The following is a 10104-nucleotide window of genomic DNA, read 5'->3' on the forward strand; positions in this document are numbered from 1 at the left end:
TAACCATGGCGGCCTCCGTGGTGTAGTGGTCAAGACGCTTGACCCACGCACGGAAGGTTCCGGGTTCGATTCCCGGTGAGAACACAAAAATTAAAATGTCATTTTTCTCAAGCCTGGGTGCTCTGTGATGTAATTCACCACTGTAATTGGGCCTCCTGGCCTGTTGTGGTGCAAAAAAAAAATGAAATGAAATGAAACCAATACTATTTTAAATATCATAAACTTTTCTGCTCACTCAAATTTAAAATACACATTTGGTCATGATATTCACAATTACAATACGCGTTACTCAGGGAATCTCTAAGTGACTAAGTTTCGCTCAACAAAGTTTGGCAGTAGGTCTCTGGAAAATATTGGCCATTCCGAATATAATAAACTGCCCGATGAGCTGAAACACGAAAAATTGAATAAAAAATCCAGTCGCAATTAAAAAATATTTCTTAAATCTTTTTGATAGTGATAATTATTAATGTAATAGTGATAATTATTAATGAAATTTATATAGATGGTGTAAAATATTGTGTTTTAGGTTTCTTATACAATAATGTTTCCTTTCTATTTCGGATGTATTAATATGTATTTATTTATTCATATTTTTTGCTTACAAACTATAATTATTAATAAAAATAATGTGACCTCACTGAGGTTTCCCGTGCCGAGAACACTTAACAATACACTTTTTTTAAATTACATTTGAGAATAAACAAAGGAGACTAACTTTAAAAAAAACGAAGATAATTAACAAATATTCAGACAGTTTTAAAAACAAGGTATTTATGTACATTTATATTATTTATATTACAAAACACACAATGAAAATAACAAAAACCTAACATAAGCTATACACGCAGTTGATTCAATATTGGTATGGGCGAATGAGACAGTCCATTTTACTTCTACCTAGCTCCACTATCCATTTTTTTATAGCCTTTTTAAACATTATGATATTATGTATTGTCAAAAAAAAAAAAAAAATTATGTACGGTCCCAAATTAGTTTCTTTAATAACTCCTGGGAGTATAATATGTACTTTTTGTATTTTATGTTTTATTAATAAAAAAATAAAAGAAAAAAAAATAACATAGATTTAACATCTAAATTTTAAATATGCTCAGAGTAATAATTATACAGAGAAGGCTTTGAACGGGTCAACTACCGGTTAAACCTTAACTCAACTAAAGCTAGGGTTTCCTCGGACAGCGGTGCCCGTATCTTAACGGCCGTAGTGAACGATTATGCGGTGGACAGCCGTCGTAACGGTGACTAGAGAGTGGTTTCCTTGGAAAACGGTATTAAACGGTGTTGAAAAAAACCGTTTTTCTAGGGACCCACTCTCTAGTCTTCGTTACGACGGCTGTCCACCGCATCACCTTTCACTACGGCCGATAAAATACGGGCACCGCTGTCATAAAAAAACCCTGGCTTAACTATGTTAAATGTACGCAGTACCATAGAATAAACTCTCTTAAAAATCGAAGATAATGTTTGACTAGTTATTTATATCATCATCATCATTCACTTTCGGGACCCAACGGTACATAGGGTACTGCATTCGTACACCAATCGCAGCGTATTTTGATCATTTTTGTTACATGAAGGTAAGGCCATCAGTCTTACGCTTCAGGTACCAGTCTGGGGACTATGAAATATTCTACTGTAAAAACACCCTTTTCAATAATATTTCATATCAAACTTGTCGGGGATCGAACCCGAGACCTCTTGCATGGTAGGCAAATGCGCTGACCATTACACCTCGAGGCCGACGAAATTGTAAAGTTATTTTTATACAAATTAATGAACAATAAAATTGATTCCCCTAATCTACTTATAAGATTTCCGTTCCGTGTTCCATCTAGACCGACAAGACAAAATCTTTACACAGAAATAGTAAAGCTATTTTTATACAAATTAATACAGAGTTTATTCCTCTAATCTACTTGAAAGACTACCATTCCGTGTTCTATCTAGACAGACAACTGTTTTACATAGACAACGCGTCAACGAACTATTTAAAACGATCTACAATACTTAGAATATGCGAGCAAAATAACAATAGATTTACCGAGGCTGATATTTTCATGACAATGTATGTAAATTTTAGTCAAAAGTCATAGAAATATTGAGAGAAGCAGATATTTAATTAATTTTATTATTATTTACATATTTTCCATTTCTTATATTTTACATTTGTTATATTAAATATAATTTAAATTATTGTCTTATGTGTAAATATTTTTTTGGTGTATGTATGCATGGGTGTTGGTGGCTATTTATGTGGGTGTGCATTAGTCAAGTATATAATATAATATCAACATGTAATTATAATTATTATAAGTAATATATAGCATTTAAAACAAAATTATTCATTAATAAAGTCTAAAAATGATAAACAATGTGAAATTTTTATTACCAGTTATAAAAATATTGATAAAAAATAATAATTTCAAAATAGAAATGTTTTGAGCCAGTAAAAAAAACTAAGAAAACAATTTTGAATAACACTAAACGATAAAAAAAAAAAAATTATTATTATTTAAAACAACTGCTTAGGTAAATAGTGTATATTTATATATAATGATTTTTAAAAAATGATAAAGGAAAATATTTTGTACTTATAAATAAAATCAAGAAATGAAACGAAAAAAGAAAAAAAACTCTAATACAGAAGTACTAAATCGTAAAAATAATACATTGTTATCTAGAACTATTAGGTACCTACTAGCTTCTCCTACCCATGAAATACAGAAGAAGAGACGTTTTATATGTGATTTATTATATAAATAAAAGACGAGTGATACTTTAATCCACAAATTTGGAATATCCAGTGACCGGTTTCATCGCTTTCGCGACATCTTCGAGACTGGTATCTTTATTAAGGAGTTCAATGTATTTATACACATCAGAGATAAGGATAGATAATTCAGAATCATATGAAAGTAAGTTAAATAAAATTATTTTTATCTTAAGGATCATTGTCAATTTTTTTTTTTTGTTAACTAATGAGTTGATACAATGCTATTTTAATGAGTTTAAGTTTTTTTATTTTTTTTTTAGATGTCGCGAAAGCGGTGAAACCGGTCACTGGATATTCCAAATTTGTGGATTAAAGTATCACTCGTCTTTTATTTATATAATGAATTACAATGAATTTCCATCAAGAATTTTCATTTACAAACTTAAATATTCTATATGTAATAAACTTCACGTTCAATGAATCACCCAAAGTCTTGGTACTTATTGCCAGAGTATAAAGTCTATTGATGACTGCATTTTTACCATAATATGATGTCGAAGTATTGTTGCCACAGTATTGGTAGGTTGGCCGAGTTGTCTTTTTCGGTACATTAAACTTAATTGGTGATAAAATATTTTCATATGATAAGTATTGTCATTTTACCTGTCTGAAAGTTTTTGGTTATTTTTAAAAGTTGGCGTGAACGTTGATCCAAAAACTTTTCCCCTTCTGATATGTTACCGGAAATTCAAAAAAAAACTTTTTAGATATAAACTTCCTATTGACATTTCCTTGATATCCACCGTTTTCATTCCTGAAGGAAATGCTTATAAATTTTATATTGAAAATGCTGCTATCAGATTTACAAAAGCAAACTAATTTATTTGAAAAATTAAATAACATATGACAATAGGGATTCACAAACATCAACATCAACAGATGAAATAATTGAAGGAATATAGATATTTAAATATGAGCAAAATGTTGAATTTTACAGTGTGTAAAGTGGCCACTTAAAACAGCCAATAACAGGTCATAAGCCCTGTAGATGCTTAACTTCTAAATTCCCTTTCTCAAAAAACTTCCTCCATCTCTGTTGTAATATATTAATATTAACAGCTCCCCAGGGAGTTGAATCCAGTCCTTGTCTACAAAAATTTGGACAGACTCAAAATATTGTTGATATTTATCAAAAGTACTAAGGTAAGGTCATTCGGTCCTACGCTTCTGGAAGATATAATCGAGGTCTACGTTCAAATCGCACGGGAGGAATGCGGTAATGTGTTTTGACAAAATTAGTAATTCCTGCCTCGATACATGGCTAGCGAGGCATGTAATTAGGAAATAAAATAAAAAAAGAACATCATTTTTAAAAATGGGTACGCACCTACCTATTTTATTCGCACATAGTCTTTATCAAATTAATGCTAAAATAGAAATGGTATTAATCCATTCGTAGTTTTAATATTGTTTTTTTGTTGAATATTTTAATTATGCGGATTGCGTATAATTATTTTAAGTTTTATTTTTCTTGTTGGAAAAATGACTAAATTAAGTCTTCTGCGCTCAAAAATAATAACCTTCATATCACGCATAATGATTTTTTAAATAACAATAATTTAATGTCCTTTAAAAACTTAAAAATAATTTTATACCTAAGTGTATATTATGCATGTTTTTTAAAAATCATGTTTTTCTTAAAACTTTTTATATTTTTTATTATTATATATTCATATTATATGACATGTATGTGGCTGTAGAACAGGTAATTTAGTAACTAGTGATGATACTATGAATGTTTGATTGCAATTTCACACGTCAAATTGTTTTCGTTAACTACCTACATACTTACAATAAGTAGGTTTTTTTTGTATAGCAAATAAATTATATTTACTCTTTTTTGCCAATAAACGCCGTATTTCAACACCGAAACTAAATGACACTTTTAATTAAATGATTAAATTAAAAAATACATAAATAATAAATTACTTACCTTTACTTAAAACTTTTTCCAAAATCTTCGCACAGAACTGCAACCAATATTCTAGGATAATTTTTCCAAAACACTAATAAATCATAATCTTACAAATAGTTCACATCAATACAAATTATTATTACTAGATAAATCTTAACAACTATCAACTAATTAAAATGTTTTACACAAATCAACTCTAGATAAAACAATTTGAAATTACTTTTGACCACTTTTATCTAATAACATTAACAACGAATGCGTTTTTTATCGGGAATACAGTCAAAAATTTTACGCGGTGCGCTAAAGAGCCCGGTGCACGCGAGCGCTTCGACGTGCGTCAGTTATGCTACTGAACGCGTCGGGGGTAGCTTCATTTTAACTCCCCCATTTGTTGGGGGAGGTTCTCACCCCTCGAGACGCAGGGTATTCATCCCTTCGTACCACCCCTTGTAGCAATCGGGTTACCTTGAATTATTTGTACCGCGCGCCAGCGAGCGTACTCTAATTTTGTATGAACGAGAAACCGCCGATAGCCCTGTACACATGAAAGGTTTTTACGCTTTTTATTGGTCTTTTCACGATATTTCAGTACCACGAAATGGTATTCTACGTCACACGTAGCCGCTGCCTAATGTATTCTTGACTGCGCCAGCCGAAACAATAATAGGCCCAACTTATATTGTGATATTATGAGTTCTTTTATTTCTTAATTTGTTGCAAACAGAGAGGGAAACCCTTTTTGAGAAGAGAATATGGAAGGCTTATGACCTGTCATTGGCTGGTTTTAGTGGCCACTTTACACACTGTGTAAGATTCACCATTGTGTCTATTTTTATTGTTTTTATTTTCTTTTATTTAGGAAACATACAGTACAGTTACAAAGTTTTATATTTTACACAGTTAAACTTAACTCTAATGGACCAGTGAAGTTTCCATATTATAAAGTAATTATATGTAAGGTTATTAATTAAAGTACAAAAAAGAGATGGAAAAAAAAACACAAATGAAAGTTGTTTAAAAATTAAAAAGTTATTTTAAAGTTTGTAGATTCTAGTTAATTCCACATTTCTTCAACTATTCCACCCGTTGACTTTTATCAAGTAAAAGAGCTGAAACTTTTATCATGCGGGTGAGTTTCATCCGGTTGAACCAACTGCACTTACTCGGCAATGCCTGAAAATAATTTTCCAATTTCATACTTCTTCTTTTACATAAAAGTCAACGGACGGAAGAGTTGAGGAAATGTAGATGTTTAAACATAGGCAGAATGGTGACAAGCCCTGTAAATGCCTAGCCTTCCATATTCCCTTCTCAAAAATGTTTCCCTCTCTGTTGCAACAAATTCAGTGCTATGATGTCATTTATATATTACATGAACTATTTTTTGACGAATTATCGTTAGTATCGAATAGTCTAGAGCTCTCGAAAAGACTTGGTCTCCGAGTCTCTTCTTAGACTCAAATTTGTGTTGAGATTGAAAGCCGTAATCACAACTTGTTGTTTTCAAGATCTTCGATTGCAGCTTTTCTTCGTGAGGCGATTTGAACTTTTAAATGGGTAAGTATAAAACAAAATCACGAGGGGATTGCTGTCATATAAAAATATGCAATGAATACATATATTTTTAAAAGTAGAAATGAAGTGATGTGCGCTGATAAATCTACTGAAGTTATTTGATACTTTACGAGCAATCGTCCATACACAATTTTCCTCTCCTTTAAGTGTTTAATGGCGCTGAAATAATACGTTACTGAGCCGAAAAAAAGATATTCATGGCTGAATTTATGAATGTCATTTGTATGATTTTTTTCGAAAAAGAAGCGAAATGTTCGATTCAAACCGAAATTAATAATCGCAAGCAAGTGAATATGAAAAATACCGACGTAGGTTTTGAGGTTAAAATATTTTTTAATTTTTTATTTATTTATTTTACAGAAACAAACAATGATATAATAACATAAAAAAGATACGGTTTAAGGACAGACCAGCAAAGTTTCTAAATAAAAATCACACATATTAAATTGTGGTACAAAAAAGGGTGTGTTTATGTGTATTTGTATGCGAGTAAGTGTATAGGTGTGTTTGTGTGTATGAGGGAGTAAGTGTTGAGGTGTGTGTAAGTGTATGCATCATTAAATAGCAAGTGGGATCGTATCGCAACCAGAACGAATCATTCTTAATTTATTTTTAAATAAATTAAAGGGCGTGTTCAATATATCAATAGATGAAAAAAAAGCATTATAATTCGAGCAAGAACGAAAGAGGAAAGAGTGTTGTGCATAGTTAGTGCTACAGACTGGCAGATAAAATAAATACTTATTTCTTGTCACGCGAAAGGGGAAATTAAGATTAATTTTGGAGAGTATAAGAGTCTTCTTTATTATTTAATAATTTATTTAAATAGCATAATTTAGATACAGTGCGTATATTTTCAAGGGAAAAAATCCATTTTGTTTAGCAGATTGGCTGTAAGTGCAAAGCGTTTTATCGTTTTTATAATCTAGGTATTCAAAAAAAATTCGTTGAACCTTTTCAATCCTTTCTATGTTTGTTATGTGTTGTGGGCTCCACACAACGGATGCAAATTCCAAGTTGTATAAAGTATGCAAACTCCAAGCGTACAAAAGTGTTGTATAAAGTTTTCAATGTGCTTGGTTTTGTAAAGGGTTATTTAAAATGTTTTAGAAGAAAGAGCATTCCCTTCGATTTGTTACTTAGGTATGTTTAACATTGGTTGGTGTATTATGGTTAGCTCAAAAAATACCGACGCGAGCAGGAAAAAACAAAAAACATATGAATTTTTTAAAAATTAAATTGCAGTTTATGGGCAATGTGATCACACTCATAACAGTGTGATCACAGCAGATAACGAGGGGATGAAAGGCGAGTTTCTGGCGCCTCCAAACCAGAACCAACCAGCTAAGGGAAGGTGACCCCGACAGAAAAATCCACCAGAGAAGGCAACGGGAAACCACTCTGGTCATCTTTTCCCAGGAATCACTATGGCGAGTACATCCAATAAGCTGTTGTCCTGACGCGGAATACAAAAGTAGCGCAGGACCGAGATGCTTTCGCTGTAGTGATCGCCAACGTCAGGGGGACCTAAAAAGGGACCGCAAGAAGACGGTTTACAAAATTTAATCAGTTTAATAAATCTATTTCTTAATGAGGAAGTTCAGTGTCTTTTTTTATTTTTTTTATTTCTTAATAGACTATTAAACTAAGCCAAAAAAATATAAAAAAATTATATCGTAATATATAAGTTTTATATTTCTGAAATAACTCCACGTGTGACGCTAGAGGTTGTTCTCTGTTAGTTTTTCAGATTGGTTCATTTACGGCAAGCCAACCGGATATCCTTCACAACACTCATATCATTAGTTGGCTCATGAACCAGTGACGTCGATCTTCTTCTTCGTTTTTTAATGGCCTTTTCACCTCTCAATGACGTCGATCAAAGTAGTGCGTTTTTATTAAAATATTTTTTATTATTTTTTTCGAACATTTTCAAGAAGCTTTGCCGCACAATTTAATGCTATAATTTTTACCGCGCGCAAGAAAAAAAATTGTGTCCAATTTCTAGTGCGGCTAAATTTCCTCATTAAGCAAAATTATTTTATATCAGGACTTAGCAAGTCGTGTAAATCATGGCGACCGCCCGCCGATCTGCACTTTTCTAGGATAATGAAACGCATTTGAATGAAAAGGTTGAAGCAGTCGTACAACCTTCGTACTAAAACAAAACAGAAGGGGTAGTTTATAGCATTCTTCCACCCACCCGCCCCCTCTCGTTAGCATGCAGATATCTAATGAGAACACTCGTATACAAATACTTAAATCGAGGGTAGAATTCATTCTCCCCTAATTTAATTTATTTTCAAACATATTTTTTTTACAACAGAATAAAAACGTTTTTGATATGTTATCAGTACCTATTCATTACCAAAACAAAACTAACATAATCAACCACCGAAATATTTTTTTTTAATGTTTTGACAATATTTTTGACACCCTATTTTAGACATTTGTGTACATTATTTACATTTTTACTCTTTGCATGATTCCTAATAATGAACGTAATTTTACGTCACTCAAACTTCTAACTATCTACACCACATTATTTTTATAAAAATTGAAAACCTTATTTTAAAGTTTTCTTCACCGTGTTATATTATTTATGTATGTGGATGAATGTTTATGTGCGTGTGAGTAAGTGTGCGTGTATATTGTATATGTGTGTGTAATTATACATGCGTGCGCACGCATGCTCATTTGCATGCATATGTGTATGCACTTATTTATTTAAAAAATGTATTATAAACCTTCATTTATTTTTTAAAATATATGTGTATTTTGTACTTAAATTATGAATATTGTAATCCCACAGCAAGCACAAGAGGATGCTTTTTTTTTGGTGTGGTATTTCGTTTCGTTTATTGTTTCTGTACTTTTTTCTTTATTATGTATTTCTTTTTGTTAACACGCTGTAACTTTATATTATATTAAATTAAAAAAATAAAAAAAGAACATGAAAGAAGAAAAAAAGTCCTGGCATTAAAATTATTCAGTTTTTTAAACGAATTTATTAACAAAATCACTAGGCAAAGTGCGCGCGTATTATTATTAAGACTATCATTTTATTTTATTCTTGTACATATACTCTTTATGTCTATTGTTCGTGTTAATATTGTTATTCCTTTCTGTTTGTGTTGTTATTATGTTTATTATAATTTGTAAACAATGTAACTTGTTTTTGGCCGATGTTATCATGTTTTGGTAGAGGGCCTAATAAAGGAAAAAAAGAAGCGCCTCCTACACCAATAAATAAAAAAAAAGTCGACTAACAATAATGACATCTGTTGTTCATTGTTATAACCGTTTTAGGAACGTGTGATAAGTGTAGACAATTATACCCGATAGGTGGCGCGGCGCTATCAACATCATAGTGGCGCTACAGCTGGCGTTGCCAACTCAATCGACCGAAAATCAGGGGTATTGTAAAATTAAAACAACTGAAATCAAATACGAGTTTATTTTTAAAAAATAACGCAGATTATAAAAATATGTATTCACAAATAAAATATTTTGTTCCAATAAAAACATTAAGACTTATTTATCAGTCATTAGCGAATCAATTATTAGGTATTGTATTACCAGTTGGGGCCTTTCCTGTAAAACCATCATTAAAAAAATCTATTTTTACAAAACTCGGCTCTAAAATTAATCAACAGATCAGCTAGAATTGGTAAGGAAGGGGTACCTGAACTTTTTAAAAAGCAAGGGTGCCTGTCCGTAAATGCTATTCTATTGATTAAATTTGTTTCTAGATATTGGTTTGATAGTACCTACCAGAAAAGGTATATACATATACATAATGCAAGGCTTGTCAGTACCG

This window comes from Micrasema longulum, unplaced genomic scaffold (genome assembly GCF_059751315.1).
Source record: "Micrasema longulum isolate JH-2025_06_02 unplaced genomic scaffold, ASM5975131v1 h1tg000576l, whole genome shotgun sequence".
Lineage (NCBI taxonomy): Eukaryota > Metazoa > Arthropoda > Insecta > Trichoptera > Brachycentridae > Micrasema > Micrasema longulum.